This window comes from Gorilla gorilla, chromosome 2 (assembly GCF_029281585.2).
Source record: "Gorilla gorilla gorilla isolate KB3781 chromosome 2, NHGRI_mGorGor1-v2.1_pri, whole genome shotgun sequence".
Lineage (NCBI taxonomy): Eukaryota > Metazoa > Chordata > Mammalia > Primates > Hominidae > Gorilla > Gorilla gorilla.
Genome location: NC_086017.1, coordinates 125617995 through 125637203, shown reverse-complemented (window position 1 = coordinate 125637203; position 19209 = coordinate 125617995). Strand labels below are relative to the sequence as shown.

The following is a 19209-nucleotide window of genomic DNA, read 5'->3' as shown; positions in this document are numbered from 1 at the left end:
TTAGGGGTACTCAACTGGTAAGGATATAATGCAAATATTCCAAAATCTGAAAAAAGCCTAAACTCCTAAATACTTCTGCTCCCAGATATTGTAGATAAAGGATATTCAAGCTATAATTAAAATGTTATGCATAATTTCCAAAATTCATCACTGTATGATACAATACACTTTACTGCTTACCTTTTATGAAAATGAAGGTAACATACAGATAAGAAGGAATTACAGATTTCTGAAAGATGACGCTTTTTTCTACTCAGTTGACAACCAAAATTTGCCCAGGCAAGAACATAACAATTGGCATTTACTAAGTGCTTATCATATATTACTACATGAAGTGGATTCTTTTTTTTTTCCATAAGTTATTGGGGTACAGGTGGCATTTGGTTACATGAATAAGTTCCTTTTTTTTTTTTTTTAAGATGGAGTTTTGCTCTTGTTGCCCAGGCTGGAGTGCAATGGCATAATCTCAGCTCGCTGAGCTCACTGCAACCACCGCCTCCTGGGTTCAAGAGATTCTCCTGCCTCAGCCTCCTGAGTAGGTGGGATTACAGGCGCCCACCACCAAACCCAGCTAATTTTTTGTATTTTTACTACAGACAGGGTTTCACCATGTTGGCCAGGCTGGTCTTGAACTCCTGACCTCAGGTGATCTATATGAGTAAGTTCTTTAAGTTCTTTAGTGGCGATTTGTGAGTTTTGGTGTACCCATCACCCAAGCAGCATACACTGCACCATATTTGCAGTCTTCTATCCCTCGCCCCCTTCCCACTTTTTCCTCCAAGACCCCGAAGTCCATTGCATCATTCTTGTTTTTTTGAGATGGAGTCTTGCTCTGTTGCCCAGGCTGGAGTGCAGTGTCATGGTCTCAGCTCACTGCAGCCTCTGCCTTCCAGGTTAAAGTGATTCTCCTGCCTCAGCCTCTGGAGCACCTAGGATTACAGGTGCACACCACCATGCCCAGCTAATTTTTGTATTTTTATTAGAGACAGGGTTTCACCATGTTGGCCAGGCTGGTCTCAAACTCCTGACCTCAAGTGATCCACCCACCTCGTCCTCCCAAAGTTCTGGGATTACAGGTCTGAGCCACCGTGCCTAGCCCATTGCATCATTCCTATGCCTTTGCACCCTCATAGCTTAGCTCCCACATATCAGGAGAACATAACAATGTTTGATTTTCCATTCTGGAGTTACTTCACTTAGAATAATAGTCTCCAATCTCATCCAGGTCACTGCAAATGCTGTTAATTCATTCCTTTTTATGGCTGCATAGTATTCCATTATGTGTGTGTGTGTGTATATATATATATATATATATATATATATGCATTTTGGCACACAGTAAAACAAAGTATATTAGCTATTTAACAGGTGCAAATAGATATATTTGAAAGTATATTATCTATTTACCAGGTGCAAATAGATACATATGCATCAGATATATGCATATATATATGATGGAATAGTATGTATATAGTATATATTTATGATAGTGTGTGTATATAATATATATATGCACACCACAGTTTCTTTATCCACTCATTGATTGATGGGCATTTGGGTTGGCTCCATGATTTTGCATTTGTGAATTGTGCTGCTATAATATGTAGCAATTATAAGTGATTTGTCAACTTGTGCTGTTACTAAATGCGTGATTAACAATAAAACACAGGCTTAACTCAACGGTATTATTTTTCTAACAAAATGATTAAACGTACACTAGTCCCCACACATGGACACGTACTACATGCAAACATCATCCATAACATATGCAGTGCATGTTCAAAAATATCTATTTGCACCTGTTAAATAGCTAATATACTTTCTGTTTTACTGTGTGCCAAAATAAAATTTTATCGTGAAAGAATAAGTGCTATGGGTATCAACTCATTTGAGGGTGTATTCTATTGTCCTCATTTCCAAAGTAAGACAACACATGTGCCTAAGCAAGCTATGTGTAATGAATACTTTTTGAGTACTGTGTAGCATGGTAGCAAAATTACTGGGTATCAGAACCTGTGAGTTCTAGCCTTTGCTCTACCACATGTTAGATTTGTGATATTAATGAAGTCATTTAATCATTTGTAGCCTCTCTTCCCTCGCTTATGAAAAAAGGATAATGATATATCTCCTATTTACTTTCCAGAGTTGATAGTCACATCAGATGAGCTAAATATACTTTAAGGCATTTGAAGATTATGAATTACTATGCGAAACATTATTATGTTTTTATTTATTTATTTATTTATTTTTTAATTATTATACTTTAAGTGTTAGGGTACATGTGCACATTGTGCAGGTTAGTTACATACCTATACATGTGCCATGCTGGTGTGCTGCACCCACTAACTCGTCATCTAGCATTAGGTATATCTCCCAATGCTATCCCTTCCCCCTCCCCCCACCCCACAACAGTCCCCAGAGTGTGATGTTCCCCTTCCTGTGTCCATGTGATCTCATTGCTCAATTCCCACCTATGAGTGAGAATATGCGGTGTTTGGTTTTTTGTTCTTGCGATAGTTTACTGAGAATGATGGTTTCCAATTTCATCCATGTCCCTACAAAGGACATGAACTCATCATTTTTTATGGCTGCATAGTATTCCATGGTGTATATATGCCACATTTTCTTAATCCAGTCTATCATCGTTGGACATCTGGGTTGGTTCCAAGTCTTTGCTATTGTGAATAATGCCGCAATAAACATACATGTGCATGTGTCTTTATAGCAGCATGATTTATAGTCCTTTGGGTATATACCCAGTAATGGGATGGCTGGGTCAAATGGTATTTCTAGTTCTAGATCCCTGAGGAATCGCCACACTGACTTCCACAATGGTTGAACTAGTTTACAGTCCCACCAACAGTGTAAAAGTGTTCCTATTTCTCCACATCCTCTCCAGCACCTGTTGTTTCCTGACTTTTTAATGATTGCCATTCTAACTGGTGTGAGATGATATGTTTTAAACAAATATAAACAATTCCCATTAGTACAGTTAAGGCAAGGTCTGTTTCCTCTTACATATAGTCATTAAAACATTGAAATTAGTTTATTATTGTTTATTTGCTTTGTTGTATCTGTTGCAGAGTCTCTTTGTAATTTCCTATATGTCTGATGAGTTGCTAATCACAATATTAAATGGTGTTGGTTTTCAATGTTATTGTAAGTATTAGAGCTAATTTTTAAAATCAGGGCAGTATTATATATTAGTGCACTATCAAAGACAGTTAAAAGGGAGTAATATAGAATTAATGATTAAAACATGAAGAATTGCTACAATATTATATATATTGCTATATAACCTTATCTATTTTTATTAATTAAATAGTTATTGGTCAAGTCATATTTTTTATTGATCTAAATTCCAGGAGCAATGAAGAGCCAGATCCTTAAGGGTTGACTTGGAGAGAAGAAACACCTTTTTATTTTTAATGTGTGTGTGTTTTTGCTTGGTTTGTTTTGTATCTCATTTCCATTTCTCCAAACCCCTATCCCCAACCATTTATTATGGCTTGGTCTAGATTCTAGAGCCAATGGTTTTTCGTATTAAGCTAATGGATAATTAGATGGTGCAGGGATGAATTTCAGAGTTTATATAAGCCCTTTGAAAATGTATGCAAATATACTTTATATTTTATCTAAATGTATACTTTATGTGTATTTGTAAATATGCTTTTTCTTTCTCCCCACCCCTTCCTTGGAGAGAAGGTTGATAAGTTTCATTTATTCTCAAAGGACCACATGAGATTAAAAACACTTGGAACTGTTGAGTTAGAGCTATTGGTACGAAAGTGAGCATCAGCTGGAGAAAGAAATTTTCCTTTTTTCCCCTTTTTCCCAACCATCCTACTTGTGTCCCAGACATTTGGATTGGGGTGGGAAGCAGAGAAGGAAGATTAGACGGCCAGCCAGTGGGGAAAGCATGAGAAAATACCTCTATAATGGCTTTACCTTTTTTTTTCTTTCCTTCTTTCTTGCTTTTTAACTCACTTTTTTCTCGTTTCTCCCTCCCTCCTCCCTTTCTGTTTCCTTCCTCCCTTCCTTCCTTTCTCCCTCACTTCCTTTCTTCTGTCCTTCCATCTTTCCTCCCTTCATCTCTCCTTCTTCCTTTTTCTTTTCAATATTTCTCTTCATAAGGTAAAATTTAAGCAAGGACTTTTAATTAAGGGCCCATTTTATTTTAGTGCTGTGGCATATTCCTTTACTCATCTGCTTCTCATCACTTGATGCTGATTTTATTCATTTTATCACCATCCCAGTTTTGAGAATATCCTACTCTGTTCTGCAGAAGTACTAGTGCTCTGCAGAAGTTATTTCTGTAACAGAAAATCCATAGAAATCAGTGGGAAAAAAGGTAGTATCTATGCAAAACCTATTCCTTATCTTCGTTTTTAACATTTTGGGTCCCTACTTGAATATCATCATCTAAGCCAACATTTTTCCAATGAATAAAATAAAGAGACTAATTAATTTATGAATTATTTAAGGTAGAAAATGGGTGAAATTAAGCTGTAATTCTTATATTTACTGATATAATTCAGTTACTTTATATATGTGGACAAGACCATCTCCAACTTCTATAGAGAATTGAAAAAGAACTCAGGTTACATTTTTAACCATCTTGAACAAGAACATCCTATTACCATAAAGAGGGAATAGCTCTCTTCACTTTTTCATTTCATCCAAGTATCTTTGTACCATTGTTTATTTTCTTTAGAGAGAATGAGTTTGGGAAAGAAAGAAAAAGGTGATTATGTTATCATGGATTTCTGTTGTCAGTTAAAAATGTTGCAAAGCAGTTTTCTTGTAGGGTTTGAATTTTCTGGTTGGATTGACTTGGCTGTCAAAAAGTCAAGTAGATCTTTCTTCTCCCAGATTAAATTGATAATTGGCTGAAATAAAATGTTAAGAACAATTAGTAGGGGTAGAATTTTAAAGCTATTTAACACAGCAAACAAACCTCATAGGGCTATTTTGTGTGTGTGTTTTTTTTAAACTTCTCCAGGGAACACATTGTATAACGCTATAACTTCCTGTTCCATGAAGTATTTCTTCGTTGACCTACCTGCAGTAACAGCTTAGCTTATACACACACACACACACACACACACACACACACACACATTTCCATCCCACTATTGAATCCTTTTGAAGAAAAATCAAGGTACAGTCTCTTATTCATGCAAAAGCATTTAAGAGCACCTGTTTTAAAGATTAGAGCTTAATTCTTGCACTAGATGTTTTCAACTTCTTGTTTAAATATGGGAATGTTACTGTTTCTTGTCTTTCTTACCTGTCTACAGGCTTTTTTATCCGTTTCTGTGCCCATTTCAGATTGATAACACTCTCAATACCAGCTAGCCTTCTCATATTCCCTCTGCTGTTGTTTCTGCCCCTACCTTCTCTTACTCTTGCTTTGTTCAGTCCTCTTATGTTTCTCCACTCTTCATACTTAGAATTCTCTTTAACTTCTCATCTGGACGAATGCCTTTTAATTTTTATGTAGATTCAAACCCCATGTATTAGTAGTTTTCTTCTAAGTAGACAACATCTTCTTTACCCAGAACTTCTCTTTGTAACCGTTTCATCCATATTAGGCTGTGTATTTTAAACAAACAAATAAAAATAAGTTGATATTTATCTTCCTTCTTAGTCAAAATGCTTCTTGGAGGTTGGGGACTCTTTCTTTGACGTGTTCTGTAGAGTATATTTCAGTTTGTCTTTTTAGTAAAGATGACAACATCTCATTGGATTAGGAAAAACTGAAAACCATATGTTCCATGTAAAGAAATCATTTATTGTTTCGATGTTTGTGCCACTCAAACACTGAATGCTTTATTTCTGCAAAAGCATATTGATTCATTTTCTGCAGTGAATCTTATATTTTTCAACCTTCTTAAACAATATATTCTGAACTTGATTTAGTCTTTACATGATGATTTCCTGATAATCATTATTGTATTAGTTTCCTAGGGCTGCCATAATAGAATATCATAAATTGGGTTGTTTAAACAACAGAGATTTATTGGATCACAGTTCTGGAGGCAAGAAGTCTGAGATCAAGCTATTAGAAGGGATGGTTCCTTATGAGGGTTGTGGGAGGGAATCTGTTTCATGCCTCTTGCTTAGTTTCTGGAGTTTGTGGCAATCGTTGGAATTCCTTGACCTGTAAGGCATCTCCCTGATTTCTGCCTTCATCTTTAATATAGCATTCTCCCAGTGTATGTGTGCCCATGTCCAAATTTCCCCTTTCTCTACAGGCATAAGTCATACTTGAGTAGGGACCCACCTTACTCCATTACTGCATCTTAATTAGGGACCCTATTTCCAAATAAGGTCATTTTCTGAGATACTTGGGGTTAGAACTTTAACATATGAATTTTGGGAGGACACAGTTAAACCCATAATAATTATGAACACTATTTTTTGTGCAGAGCTTTACCACAATGATTTCTGCAGGACTCAGTAATAGAGATGTTTGCAAGCTGTACATAGTTCTTAGCTTTGCATACTTTTATTTCTCCCTCACCTCCTCTGTCTCCTCTTCGTTCTGAGATAAAGCCATCATTTCTTACAGATATCATTGTACTTTCTTCTGAAAGTGTTCTCTTCCCATGTAATATGAATGGAGGGTCCAGATTACTGGTGTTACTGTGTATTAAAGAAGAATAAATTGGTTCCAAGTTAAAGTCTCCTTGGTAAGTAATGATGTATTTGGGCAACAGCGTGTACCTTATGGCATTTCTTTTCATTTCCCAAGGGCTCTATTTTCCCTCTTCTGGGTTTTTGACCATGTTAACTTGAGATAACCCTATAAATGAATATAAGATTGCTGGATACTAAGGTACCAATTTATTATTTTCTCCTTACAGAAAACTAAAGAAATATATCTCATAGAAATACTAGAAATTGGTGATCTTGTTTACTAATTGCTCAAGATTTTGCTCACTGATATAGGAAAATCACAGTTCCCTTTTGGGTACTATAAGATGTGAAATTGGATTTTTACAGTGTCTGTTAGACTTCCATCATTCAATAAACATAATACTAGAGCAGAATTGAGTTGAAATCAAATGTTGTGAGTGGGTAAGGTAATGTGCACATCCATTTCTCAGCAGGTGGTTCTAAGCAGGATGCGGGGCCTGCACCCCAAGCTGCTAACCTATCAAGGGTAGCCCATGTGGTTCTGAGGGCACCGTGCTGATGAGCACCCACTGTGGTTCTGATTTTGGCAGCCACGGCTGAATCGGGTCTTTGATCTTTGGAGTGACTTCTGCCACAGTGAGCATATCTGTTTGTTTTGCTCCTCCCTTTGGTCATTATTCCAACCTGGCAGTATAGGACAAAAAAAAAAAAAAAAAGAGAGAGAGAGAGAGAGAGAGAGGTAGAAGGGGGTTGTGAGAGGATACTTCAGGAACACGGCTGTACCAAGTATGAAAAAGCTGCTTAAAAATTCTGGCTCTGAAAGCTCATGCATAACATTTTTGCTGACTCATTAATGAATACATTTTATTTTATGTGTCATTCAACAGCCTGCTAAAAATCACTTTTTCTGATTATATTTTCTCATTACTGGGGTTTTGAATCCATCATAAAATGCAGCCAGCCACACAAAGAAAAGGCAGTCCTGCTCCCTGTCTTTTAATAGTCTTCCTTCATAAGTGTCTGAATATGCTTGAAAACATTTACTTCTTACGCTTTGATATTTTAAAATCAATTCCTCTAATATATTTGAAAATCAGCTTCAGAGGTTTGATTACATTTTAATTTTATTTATTTTTAATTGAAAAATAATTATGTATTTTTATGGGGTACAATGTGATATTTTGATCTGTGTATGCATTTTAGAAATATTTAATCAAGCCAATTAATATATTCATCACCTCACTTGCATGTATGATATTTTGTTGAAATCTTTCAACAGATTTTGTAATAATCTCTATTTATTCCAATATACTGTTTAATGAAAAACGTAAAGATGACTATTCTCATTTTATAGCTGAAAAAAATGGAGACACTGAGGTACTATATATGCTATTTAAGGTTGTAGAAGAGTTAGTGTCATTCTAACAATTTAAGTTTTCATTCTTATATTTGGGGATTTCTATGTTCTGTGTTCTATGCATATGTTCTATGCAATGATCAAAACACTTGATCCACATTATCTTAATAATATCATTGAGGTATCATAGATAAAAAGTAAACTGAGACATAGAAAGGCATTAAATTACTTGTAGCAAATCTCATAGCAAGGTCACAGGGAAGCTGATACAATCTTGGACTTCTTCTTATGGACTAGCCATGACTAGTTTTCTGACAAGAAACATTTTTCTCCTTTTGAGAATGTGAAGGTCGAAGATTTCCACTGAGAAAGCAATGCCTTAAAGTACTCTGAGAAAACTTTAGATTTTTAACTCTCAACCAAATATACAGCCCATTATATTGATCATCACTTAACAAGTTTAAAATACGTGAGTTCTAAATTTCTTGTTTAGAAAAACTGGGATTAAGTCACCTTTTCATTCCTTCATTATCTAGGTCTCACTAAGTAAAACATTTTAAGGTGTCAGGTATTTATATAATGTATGTGAAAATATATAAGTTTAGGAATTGGAATGTATGTGGAATTTATTTGGGAAAAACAGCATCTACTTTGAAATGTGCCTGTCATAACTTCTGTTTGTCATCATTTTCAATTAGAAGACAAGGTTTTCCTATATAAGGCCAGAGACTCAGACAGCCAGTAAGGAAGGAGGGACCAAACAGGCTAAAATTTTACTAAGTTGTAACCAATCCAGGTATCATGAAGAAAGAGTACGTGAAGTTGTCTTCTATACTTTTAACTTCTATGAATTAGGATTTTCAAATGAGAAATAAACAGATTCTAGAACGCCCTGGCTTCCCAGGAGGTGCCACTAGGTTAGTGTGGCTCAGACAGATGCTCATTAACTCATCTGCTGGTTTTCCCATACAAAACATCTCAGCCAATATCCATAGAATAAACACCAATAATTGAGGGTCCAGGCAGTCCTTTATCCCAAATCAGAAACTTTACTTACACACACAAGCAAATGAAGAGAGCCTCCTTGCAGCTCCTCCATAAAGAAATACCACCATTTCATCTAGAACCAGCTTTATCACCAAAAATAAATGTTCTGTTTCATGGATATTTGTGCCATAGTTTAGGTCAAGAATTATGGGTGGCTGGACTTAGTCAATGTCAAGAGAGAAGAAAGAATGTGGAGAGGGCATCAGAGTGCCCGGAGTTGGCAAATGCTGGCAGTTAGCTGTAAAGTTAGCAGCATGGGATTATTTGAAAAGAGCATATGATTATACTGAGTGGTGGCTTCCCCAGTGAGTACCAAATAAGCTTTTTCATCTACATTAAATACAATGTAATATTGTATTAATCACTTGGAAAAACAAGAATTTTTTCTATTGTTAACTGGTGAGTTCCTGTGTCATCTATCTCTATTTTGTCTGTCAGCTCTGCTTTCTTAAACACAACCAGTTCAACTATATTATTAACATCTTCAAAGGAAAACCCTCCCAGACTACCAAGGCTAATTTGCTTTAGCTAAGATTTATTTACATTTATTGTCTAAGATAGGCTTCAATAATATATGGTCATTTGGTCCAGAAACAGTAACTCTTAGTTGTATGTGGTAATCTTTAACTCTGAATACTTCAAATGCCATATATTTTACACCTATTCTGGGCTAGATTTTGTGCTATGCACATTAAGCATATCATTTTCTTTTTTTTTTTTTTTTTTGAGATGGAGTCTAGCTCTGTCACCCAGGCCAGAGTGCAGTGGCATGATCTCGGCTCACTGGAACCTCCATCTCCCAGGTTCAGGCGATTCTCCTACCTCAGCCCCCCAAGTAGATGGGATTGCAGCTTTCTGCCACCACCCCAGCTAGTTTTTGTATTTTTATTAGAGACAGGATTTCACCATGTTGGCCAGGCTGGTCTCGAACTCCTGACTTCAGGTGATCCACCCAGCTCAGCCTCCCAAAGTGCTGGGAATACAGTCTTGAGCCACCGTGACTGGACTTATTTTCTTTAATTTTCACAACATAAACATTACTTGTGACTATGTAACTATGAAGTAATAAATCTGATTTTTGGTGAACATTAGTTGCCCTGGTCTCATTGTGTAGAATGAATTCACATAGTGTATATCTAGCTTCTCTACTTGTGAGTTTCATAATATACTAAATGGAGGTGGTAATAGTACCTAACATATAATGTTACTGTGGGAATTAAATGAGATACTATATGTAAAGTCCTTAGATTAGTCCCTAGCATATAGTCAGCACTCAATGAATGTTAACTATTATTATGTGTAAGCATTGTGGGAATAAAAATCAAACATTTACTGATAAGTGCTCAGTATTTAGTAGGAGCTCAATACATACATATTTAATGAATTAATAAACTATGTAAATTCTTTAAATGGCTAGATATTACTGATCTATGGTAAATAGTATTCTGGCTGTTGCCTTACACTGTTAAATATAATATAAAGCAAAATGTTAAATAACACCAAGAATTCTATATAGTTTTTAGGAGTATTTACTAGCTATGAAAGAGCTTTTTGGGGGTTTTAGGAGTATTATTTCCTTTCTCATTTAACATTTGCACTCTTAGTCCCATATAGCATGTGCTACCTGACTAGAGGTAGATGTGTGACCACAAAATGGACATAGATTTTTCCCCTTCCTTTAACAGTCATGCAGATATGATTTATCTTATGGTACAGTGAAAACAGAAGCAGTACAAGCCTGCCCATAGTAAAAGAAGATAAATAGGCAAGAAAACACAGAAAGGCAGTCTGTGTCAAGCATGTTTCATGTTTGCCTCAGAGAACTGAAACACACAAAGTGAGAAAGACATGTATGTTACTATGTGCCAGTGCTAGAGATGCTGCATGCTTTTTTGGTGATATCAAGACATTATAGTTTTGGGGAACATTTGTTTCTTAATAAATTTATTTTTAAATCCTGCAATATTTACTATCTGAAACATTTATCTGAAATTGTCATGTATTAAATCCCATCTTTTCTAGAACTGGTGCTCTGCTTCTAGTAACAGTTTGAGAAAGGGTTCAAAGGTTTGCCTCTCCCTAGAATGTTCTTCTCACCACTGGTACTTCTACTCAACCTTTACAAATAGTTGATGCATCACTTCTAGGAGGCCCATCCTATATGTTTATGTATATTTGTGTCATTGCTCTGGCTATATTGTATTACAGTTTTCAGTTGAGATGTGTGTTTTCTCTTTTAGAGTCTGGTGACTAAATTGTGAGCTTCTTGAATAACAAGGCTGTGCTTTACTTATCTCCAATATTATTCAGTTCCTGAAATAGAGTAGATGCTCAATAAATATGTATCCAATAAATTAATAAATTTGCAGTCTCAAACACAGGTGTATATTCTTATATAAGATTAAGGACATTAATAAAATTTTTTTATTTGCATGTTCCTAAAGTGATTGTGAATCTTTGGAAATTGTTTATGAACATATTAATATGTTTCTTAGTGCTCTAGTCACTTTGAGGGAAATTTTTTAATCTTTGAAAAAAATATTTTTTAATCTCTGTATATTCTTTTTTACCCCAAGCATTACTTTTGCATAATGGACTCAAGTGTGTTGTCAATTACTGATTATTTGGTTGAGCCACACAGAAACTGTTAGAAATCCTTATTTTTATTAGCACACTATCTGTTTGGTGGCTTTGTTCAAGCCCATGGATTGTCAATTAAATGGAAAAGTCTTACTTTCAAGCAAAATTCTCAGCATTTAATACAGTGTGTAGCATATATTTGGGAGTCAATAAATGTTCATAGAATGCATGAACAAATCAGTCATTGTTGCAAACTGATTTGAGGATGAGGTATGAGATTTTTTTTAAGGCTAAATGAAATGCCCAGTATCACATAGCAGGATAAGAGAAAATCTGACACTCATAACTCATACTTCTGTGTTTCCAGACTGTTACCCAAGCTCACTGAGAAGTGCAGTATATGTCTGATTTCTCAACTTCACCCTGAAGTAAACTTTTGCAATCCAGAGGCTAGAGACCTCTTTTGTGAATGTTGTCTGCCCAGTGACTGTGTTGGCACCAGGGAGTCCCTAGCAGATAAAGTGGAGGAACATATGGTTTCCATCTGAATACAAATTGGTGGACATAACGTGGTAATTCAACTGAGATGTCCTCTATATTGTAAACTGAAAGAGCATGATTAGAGGTGTTTATAAACGGCATCTGAATTCCCCCACACCCCTCCCCATCCCCTTTCCACTGTAGTTTTATCTGTCTGAATCATAGCAATCTAGCCTCCCAGCCTCACTGCATTATTTGTGAAAATGGCCAGTGTGAGGAATTATTAATTAAAGCTAACAAATCACCCTGACGAGCTGTGCCCTGGCATGGCTGAAGGTTGATTGGCGAAAGTGTTCTTCTTTGGAGAAAAGACTTTTTGTGCTCGTGACGCAGTCAGGGACGGATTATTGAATATGCAAGTTAGAAGAAAAATCACAGGACAAGCAAATTGAGTATTTACTGGCAAATAATTGCTCTCTTAAGCTGTGGCTCTCTTCCTAAATTCTTAACATTCTCGAGGGTTAGAAAGAAACACAGAAAAATGCATCGGTACAGAGTACATTTCAAAAAAAACACATAGACTGATGTTTCAGACTTGTGCAGGTAAGTGTGATTGTGTGTGCATGGAAAGTGAAAGAACAAGGGAAAGCAAAGGAAAGATAAGGGAAAAAGCATAACTGTTAGTCTGGTGAGTTTTTAAAATCAACTTGTTTATTGGAGCTCAGCGTATTTCTAAGTTGGAAATTTAGTTTCAGTGCTGCATTTATTGTGAAAGTTAGAGACGTGAGAATGAGAGAGGATTTTCTTAAAAGTTGTTTGTCTTTATTAGCAGAAGAATATGTTAATGTTTTGTCCCAATAGTAATTATAAATTTTGTTCAGATATTTGTGGATATATGTGTAAAATTATCACTTGATTTAAAGATCTTTAGTTATTTTCAACATTGTTGATTATGACACGTCATACAGTGTTTCGAACATATTTGGGTACAACTATTGCATTTATTTTTAAAAGTAAACACTGTTTTCATTAGGACCAAGCTAATCCTTATTGAGAATTTCTAAAGGGACATTATAGTTTTGGAATACTTAAACTTCAGACTTCTATAATAACTAAGGTGTCTTTATTGTCAATTGTGTGGTCTTTTTATCTGTAATGTTAATCAGACTGCTAAGTTTTGTGGACATCGTAAGACAGGAGAGACTAGTTTAGAGGTCTTTCAGGAATAAATTTAAATACATAGAAATATAAGTGTGCAAATGAAGTTAATTCCATGTATAAAATATAGACATTAATAAACAGAGATACTCTTACAAGTACAGCTAGGTTATGTGAGCAACATTACCAGAATATATATATCCATTGCAGATGAATTGCATATTCTGTGATAACCTGGAAAATGCGCTTTCATCGGCAACAAACTGTTTTTGAAATGAAAGTAAGTGACTGGAAAAATAGTGCTTTTGGCTTTTAATAACTATGAAAAACATTGATTTAAAACAAAGGCATAATCATAATTTAAACTAAATTAACTAATTAATAATTGCAAGATGTTTTAACAATATAACATCTACATGATACTAGTAATAGGAATAATAATAAAAATGGAAAATCTGGTAATCACACAGAAATTAATCAGATGACTCTCATGTTTTAGAAAATCAGAATTTTAAAATATAAATAAATAAAACATATGTTGCCTTCTAATCTATTCCTTGAACCAAGTAATATTGTATTGGTTAGGATTTTTCTCTTACTATATCCTATTTTATTAAAAAATGTAATTTGTCTTGGTATAGGGAATAAAGCTCATAAGAAAGTTTAGAAAATATATTTTTTAAAGGTTTAATTCCCACTGGATCACATTCTGTCCTCAGATTTCAAGAGGCAGCCTCCTTAAAGTTTCTTGTGACTATTTGAGGGCAAAATTTGGTCCATTATTTAGAAATAGCAAAGGGGGCATTTAAAGCATATGTTCAGAGACTTAACCATCTGCCTGCTTTATTATGAATACCACAGAGTTATGAGAAATTGGAAAGACTCAAAAATTGAACCAGAGTTCTATGCAAGATTTTAAAAATACAGCACTCTGATTTTTAAAAAAAGGTTTTGCAACCACCTACTTTTGCTAAGTATATCTTATTAGTCCTCTATGTAAGAATAGTATTATTCCACCTTTTTGACGTATGATAAGTGAATGGCAAAGTATAGTTGAGTGACATGAACCTATAGAAAGTTAAGCATAATCCTTTCTCTCTGATTTAACCCACTAAATATGAATACCTGTGGAGTTTTAGACTTGTCATCAGTGAAACTCACGGTGACTTAGAGAAACATTATAAAATGGTGACTGCTGGAACAAAAATGAAGTCCAGCTGCTGGTTTCTGGACTGTCTACAAATGAGTTGCAAGAGACATGCGGAGGCCAGACTAAAGAGCCCTTCTGTAATCCAACTGTGATGTAATGAAAGTATGAATCAGCTATTGGTTGCCCATGCTGAGGGGGAAAAGCAACAAAATATTTTTTTAAAGTGCAAATTGACATTATTCCCAGGTGGTACTGTATTCCTTTGGTATCTGGAAGGATATGAGATTCAGAAATTAATAAAAGAACAAAAATCATATTTAAGTCCCAAGCATAGTAATATTTCACCTAGAGTGGTCATATAAGGACATATCAATATGAATATAATTGTTAAAATGTCTAATACTCGATTAGAGTTCTTCCACATTACCTGAGTTTTACTGGAATCAGACTGAGACTGGCTGGATCATTCTCAGAGGAAAATATGCAAAGTAGACTAAACTTAGCCTGAATACAAGTTTTTGGTGTTGAGATGACTATCACTCTTTGTTGCTTAATGAAAAGTATTTACTTAAGAGAAAATAATACTGGAAGCAAAGGACTGAAATATTTGGTTTGAAGACTCTAAGTAAAAAATGTATGTGTATGTATCATGTATACTTCTATATTTGTTTACATAAAAATGTTTTCAGAAATATACACTTTATTAGGCTGATTAAGCCAAAACTTTGTTGTGTGTGTAATCGAAAGACTGAACACAAAAATTTTAAGACAGAACTGAAAGATGTCAGTCAGAACTGAATTAATGACCTGGGGCTGAAAATACCTATGTCAAATTTCATATGGATTTTTTCATGGTGGTATTTTAATTTTATATCTCCCTAAATGGAAGTGCTGCAGTCAAGTGAATCTATAGCCCAAAGAATAATGAAATATGTCCATTATTTTAGGTGGTTAGTTTTTATTTTTTATTTTGAGTACATGCGATGTAAATACCAAATACACATACATACATATGTTTTTGTTTTGTTTATTTGTCTTATTTACTATTTATTGCACCAATAAGGGAATTAAAATGGCTGACAATGAAAAAATAAACATAAATACATGATTGCAGCAAAATACATGAATTAGAAATAGGTAAGAGAAATAAAACAATAAAGGAAAGGATATAAAAATGGAGTTAGAAGTGAGGTCAGCATAAAACTATATTCAGTGAAGTGCTATACAGTTGCCTTTAAACTTTCTTGCAGCAAAGTTAAAGAGAAAAGCTTGTTACACAGTTTGTAACATCCATAAGCATAAGAAAATAATTTTCATTATTTGTCTTGAAAATGGCTCTTGAAAACAGCTCTTAGTTTTCCAAGAACAATGCTAAACAACTCCCACTGTAAAGAATTGAAGGCTGCAGATACCTAAAGGTCAGGTCAGAAGCAGAAGCAGTACCTTCCCTGGGACATGGATGTGGAAGTAGACCAAAGTAATCCCCTTTTAATCCCAGGGCATGTGTTTCTAGAGAGAGAGAAAAAAAGGACACCATTAACGCAGTAATGTTAGCAAGCTAAAAATGTGTAGAAAGTAGGGAGTTAAAGGGGGAATTTAAAAAAATTATTTCATGTAAATAAATACATATATATTTTAGCAGCAAATCAAAGATTTAGAAGGCATTCACTTTTATAATAACCATTAAAACGTGTTATCAAATAAACCTCTTGAATCAATGTTGCTTTCCTAAATTGTCCATAAAACACTTCTGTACTGCTGCCATTCTTCTTCCACTTTTACTTTAAGCAGATTGTCAGTCTCTTTGAAGTTTTAAAAAGAGTCATTTCTGGCTTGAAATTTAATATTTCTTGCCCTTATGTCCTCCCTTGGTTCATTTTGAGAAGTCCTAGCAAATTGCCTATTCTTTTCACAGGTAATTTTGATAGTTAAGTCACATTTAATAGGCTAGTCTCTTCTCTTCGTATTGAAAAGGTGAACTGTATAGATTTATTATTATATTACCTTGTAGCCTAGTCCATGGTAAGTAGTCCAAGGACCAACTGTATCAGGATTACCTAGGGATTACCTATATCAGGATTATCTAGAGCACCTGTTAAAATGGAGATTCCTGAACCCCATTCCAGAATTTCTAAATCAGAAGCTCTGAGAATGTAGCCTGGATCTGCAGTTTAGGAAACTGCCCAGGTTAGTTGTGCATAATAAAGTTTAAAGTCCACTATTTTAAAATTGTGACTTTAAACATTTCTAGTATATGAGCATAAAATAGTAGGATTTCTCTACAACAATCAATGAGGGTTTATTATACTGTATTAACACTAACTAAAACACTAATACATACTCAATAATATGTGATTGCCTGCTTATAAATCTAGAAACACCTAGATTAGACAAAACTCTGAATTTGTTTGAACCCCTTTAAGCCATATCTCACCATTTAAAAAATATTATTTAATTTTTAAGCTATCATTTATTAAGAACTACTATATACAAAGTCATATGTTGAGTCTGGGCACTAGAGATAAAAAGATGAATAAAAGAGTTTCTTGTCTGAAAAAACTCATAACTAGAATAATTATGTTATTACTAGGATATTTTCTTATCCATACTAGGGTAACTATGAATTGCCACATAATCTACTCTTTAAGTAAAACTCAAGGTTCCATATGGTATTATATCACTAAGTATACCGTTGTTGGTAGCAATTTTATAGAATAGGACCCTACTACAATTTGGAAGCTGCAAAACATAAGAAAACCCTGTAGGGTCTTCCTCCTTCCCACAGTGGGAGATTTTATCTCCCAAAACTAGGATGAGAGGGTATCATGGGGTCCTCCTGATTCCATTTCTCTCATCATTAATCAGTGATTTGTTACCAGGATCCTTTTTGGGAAGAGAAGAGAAATGTGTGTGAGTGAATATACCAGACATTCTGAGAACTTGCATGTCTCTTTCTCCCCTTCCCTTCTGGTGGCTCAGCTGGCCTGTAAGAGATGCTGGAGCCTAAATGGCAGCGGCCTCCCCAGTTCGCAGGTGAGGCACAGTATGAAGGGGCCCAAGCACCTCTCACGTGGCACTCTTTGCTCCACAAGTTACAGTAGTGCCAGAAATTGAGTATCGACAGGCTAGAAAGGATGTATTGCACATAAAGGAATTAATTAGGTAGTGGTCGGAGGAACATGATAAGAGCTTGCAGTTTCATTGGTGATTGAAGTTTTCCTAGAAACCTTTTGGGAACACCTTTCCCCTTTGTGTCCAGAAAAATATAAGAAATACAGTGGAAACATCTATACCTTTTTCCTTCTTTTTGACATATATTTATTGAGGATGTAATGCCATGCCTTCTTTTAGGGACTAGGGGTACTGTAGTGAATAAAATAAAGTTTCTACTTTCATGAAGTTTATATTATAATGGGGTAGGAAAGGAATAAAATTACTAAATATAAAATATAAATGTGGCTGGGTGTGGTAGTTCACGCCTGTAATCTCAGCACTTTGGAAGGCCAAGGCGGGCAGATCACCTGAGGTCAGGAGTTTGAGACCAGCCTGGCCATCATGGCAAAACCCCGTCTCTATTAAAAATGCAAAATTAGCTGGGCGTGGTAGCACATGCCTGTAATCAAAGCTACTTGGGTGGCTGAAGCAGGAAAATCGCTTGAACTCAGGAGGCGGAGGTTGCAGTGAGCTGAGATTGCGCCATTGCACTCCAGCCTGGGGAACAAAGCGAAACTCCGTCTCAAAAAAAAAAAAAATGTGTGTGTGTGTATATATATATATACATGTGTGTGTGTATGTATATATATATATACACATGTGTGTGTATATATATATATGTGTGTGTGTATATATATATATACATGTGTGTGTATATATATACATGTGTGTATATATATACATACATGTATACATATATACATTATATATACAGGTATACATATATACATTATATATACAGGTATACATATATACATTATATATAGATATACATATATACATTATATATACAGGTATACATATATACATTATATACAGGTATACATATATACATTATATACAGGTATACATATATACATTATATATATATAAAATATGCTTCATTTTTTAGAAATTGCCTCCTGTGTTCCCCATTACTTCTAATTATCCTCATATTATTTCATAATGTGTATGTGTGCGTGTGCGTGTATTCCTTGATGCATTTGTAAAATCCTCCAGAGAATAGACCAGTAAATTCAAGACACTTCTTGTGGGAAACTTCTTTCCATGGGGACCTGCACATAATGTAAGGGGAGAAACAAGTCATCTGCAAATACCAAGAGTGTGCATTGTCAACCCTAAAATAATTCTTTTTCATCTTTTGTGCTTGTTCTGGTGTATGTGTGTTCTGGGTTTTTTCATTGAACTGAGTGGTAGGCACTCAAGATGCTTAGAGCTCTAAGAGGTAGATAAGTAATGGGGTCAATCTTCAAGGGACTTCACATAAAGCGGAGAAGACTGATAATTAACAATAGTATGTGGCCTTCATAAGGTTCTGAGGCAGACAGAGTAAGGAGTACTGTCCTTCAAAAGGTCAGAGAGCAGAGCAACAGGAAAGGCTTCCCAGCAGGAGTTATGTTTTAACTGAGACTAACAACCTAATTGTAAAACAAAACAAAAACATTTTTTAAGTAAAGTCCTGAATTTCCCCTTGATCACCTAAGTAATGTGCCCATGTTGAAAATATTTCTGACAATAGGAAAAGGTATTTTTTAAAGAAAGTAAAATCACCACTTAGAGAAACTATTGTTAACATTCATCA

The 19209-nt window shown here is 35.0% G+C and overlaps 1 protein-coding gene across 39 annotated transcripts in view; it reads left to right on the top strand.

Annotated features, from left to right (window-relative positions):
• The window catches only part of ZBTB20 (zinc finger and BTB domain containing 20), an 838196-nt gene that overhangs the window by 382043 nt on the left and 436944 nt on the right, over positions 1-19209 (top strand). The gene's annotated exons all lie outside the window — the stretch shown is intronic.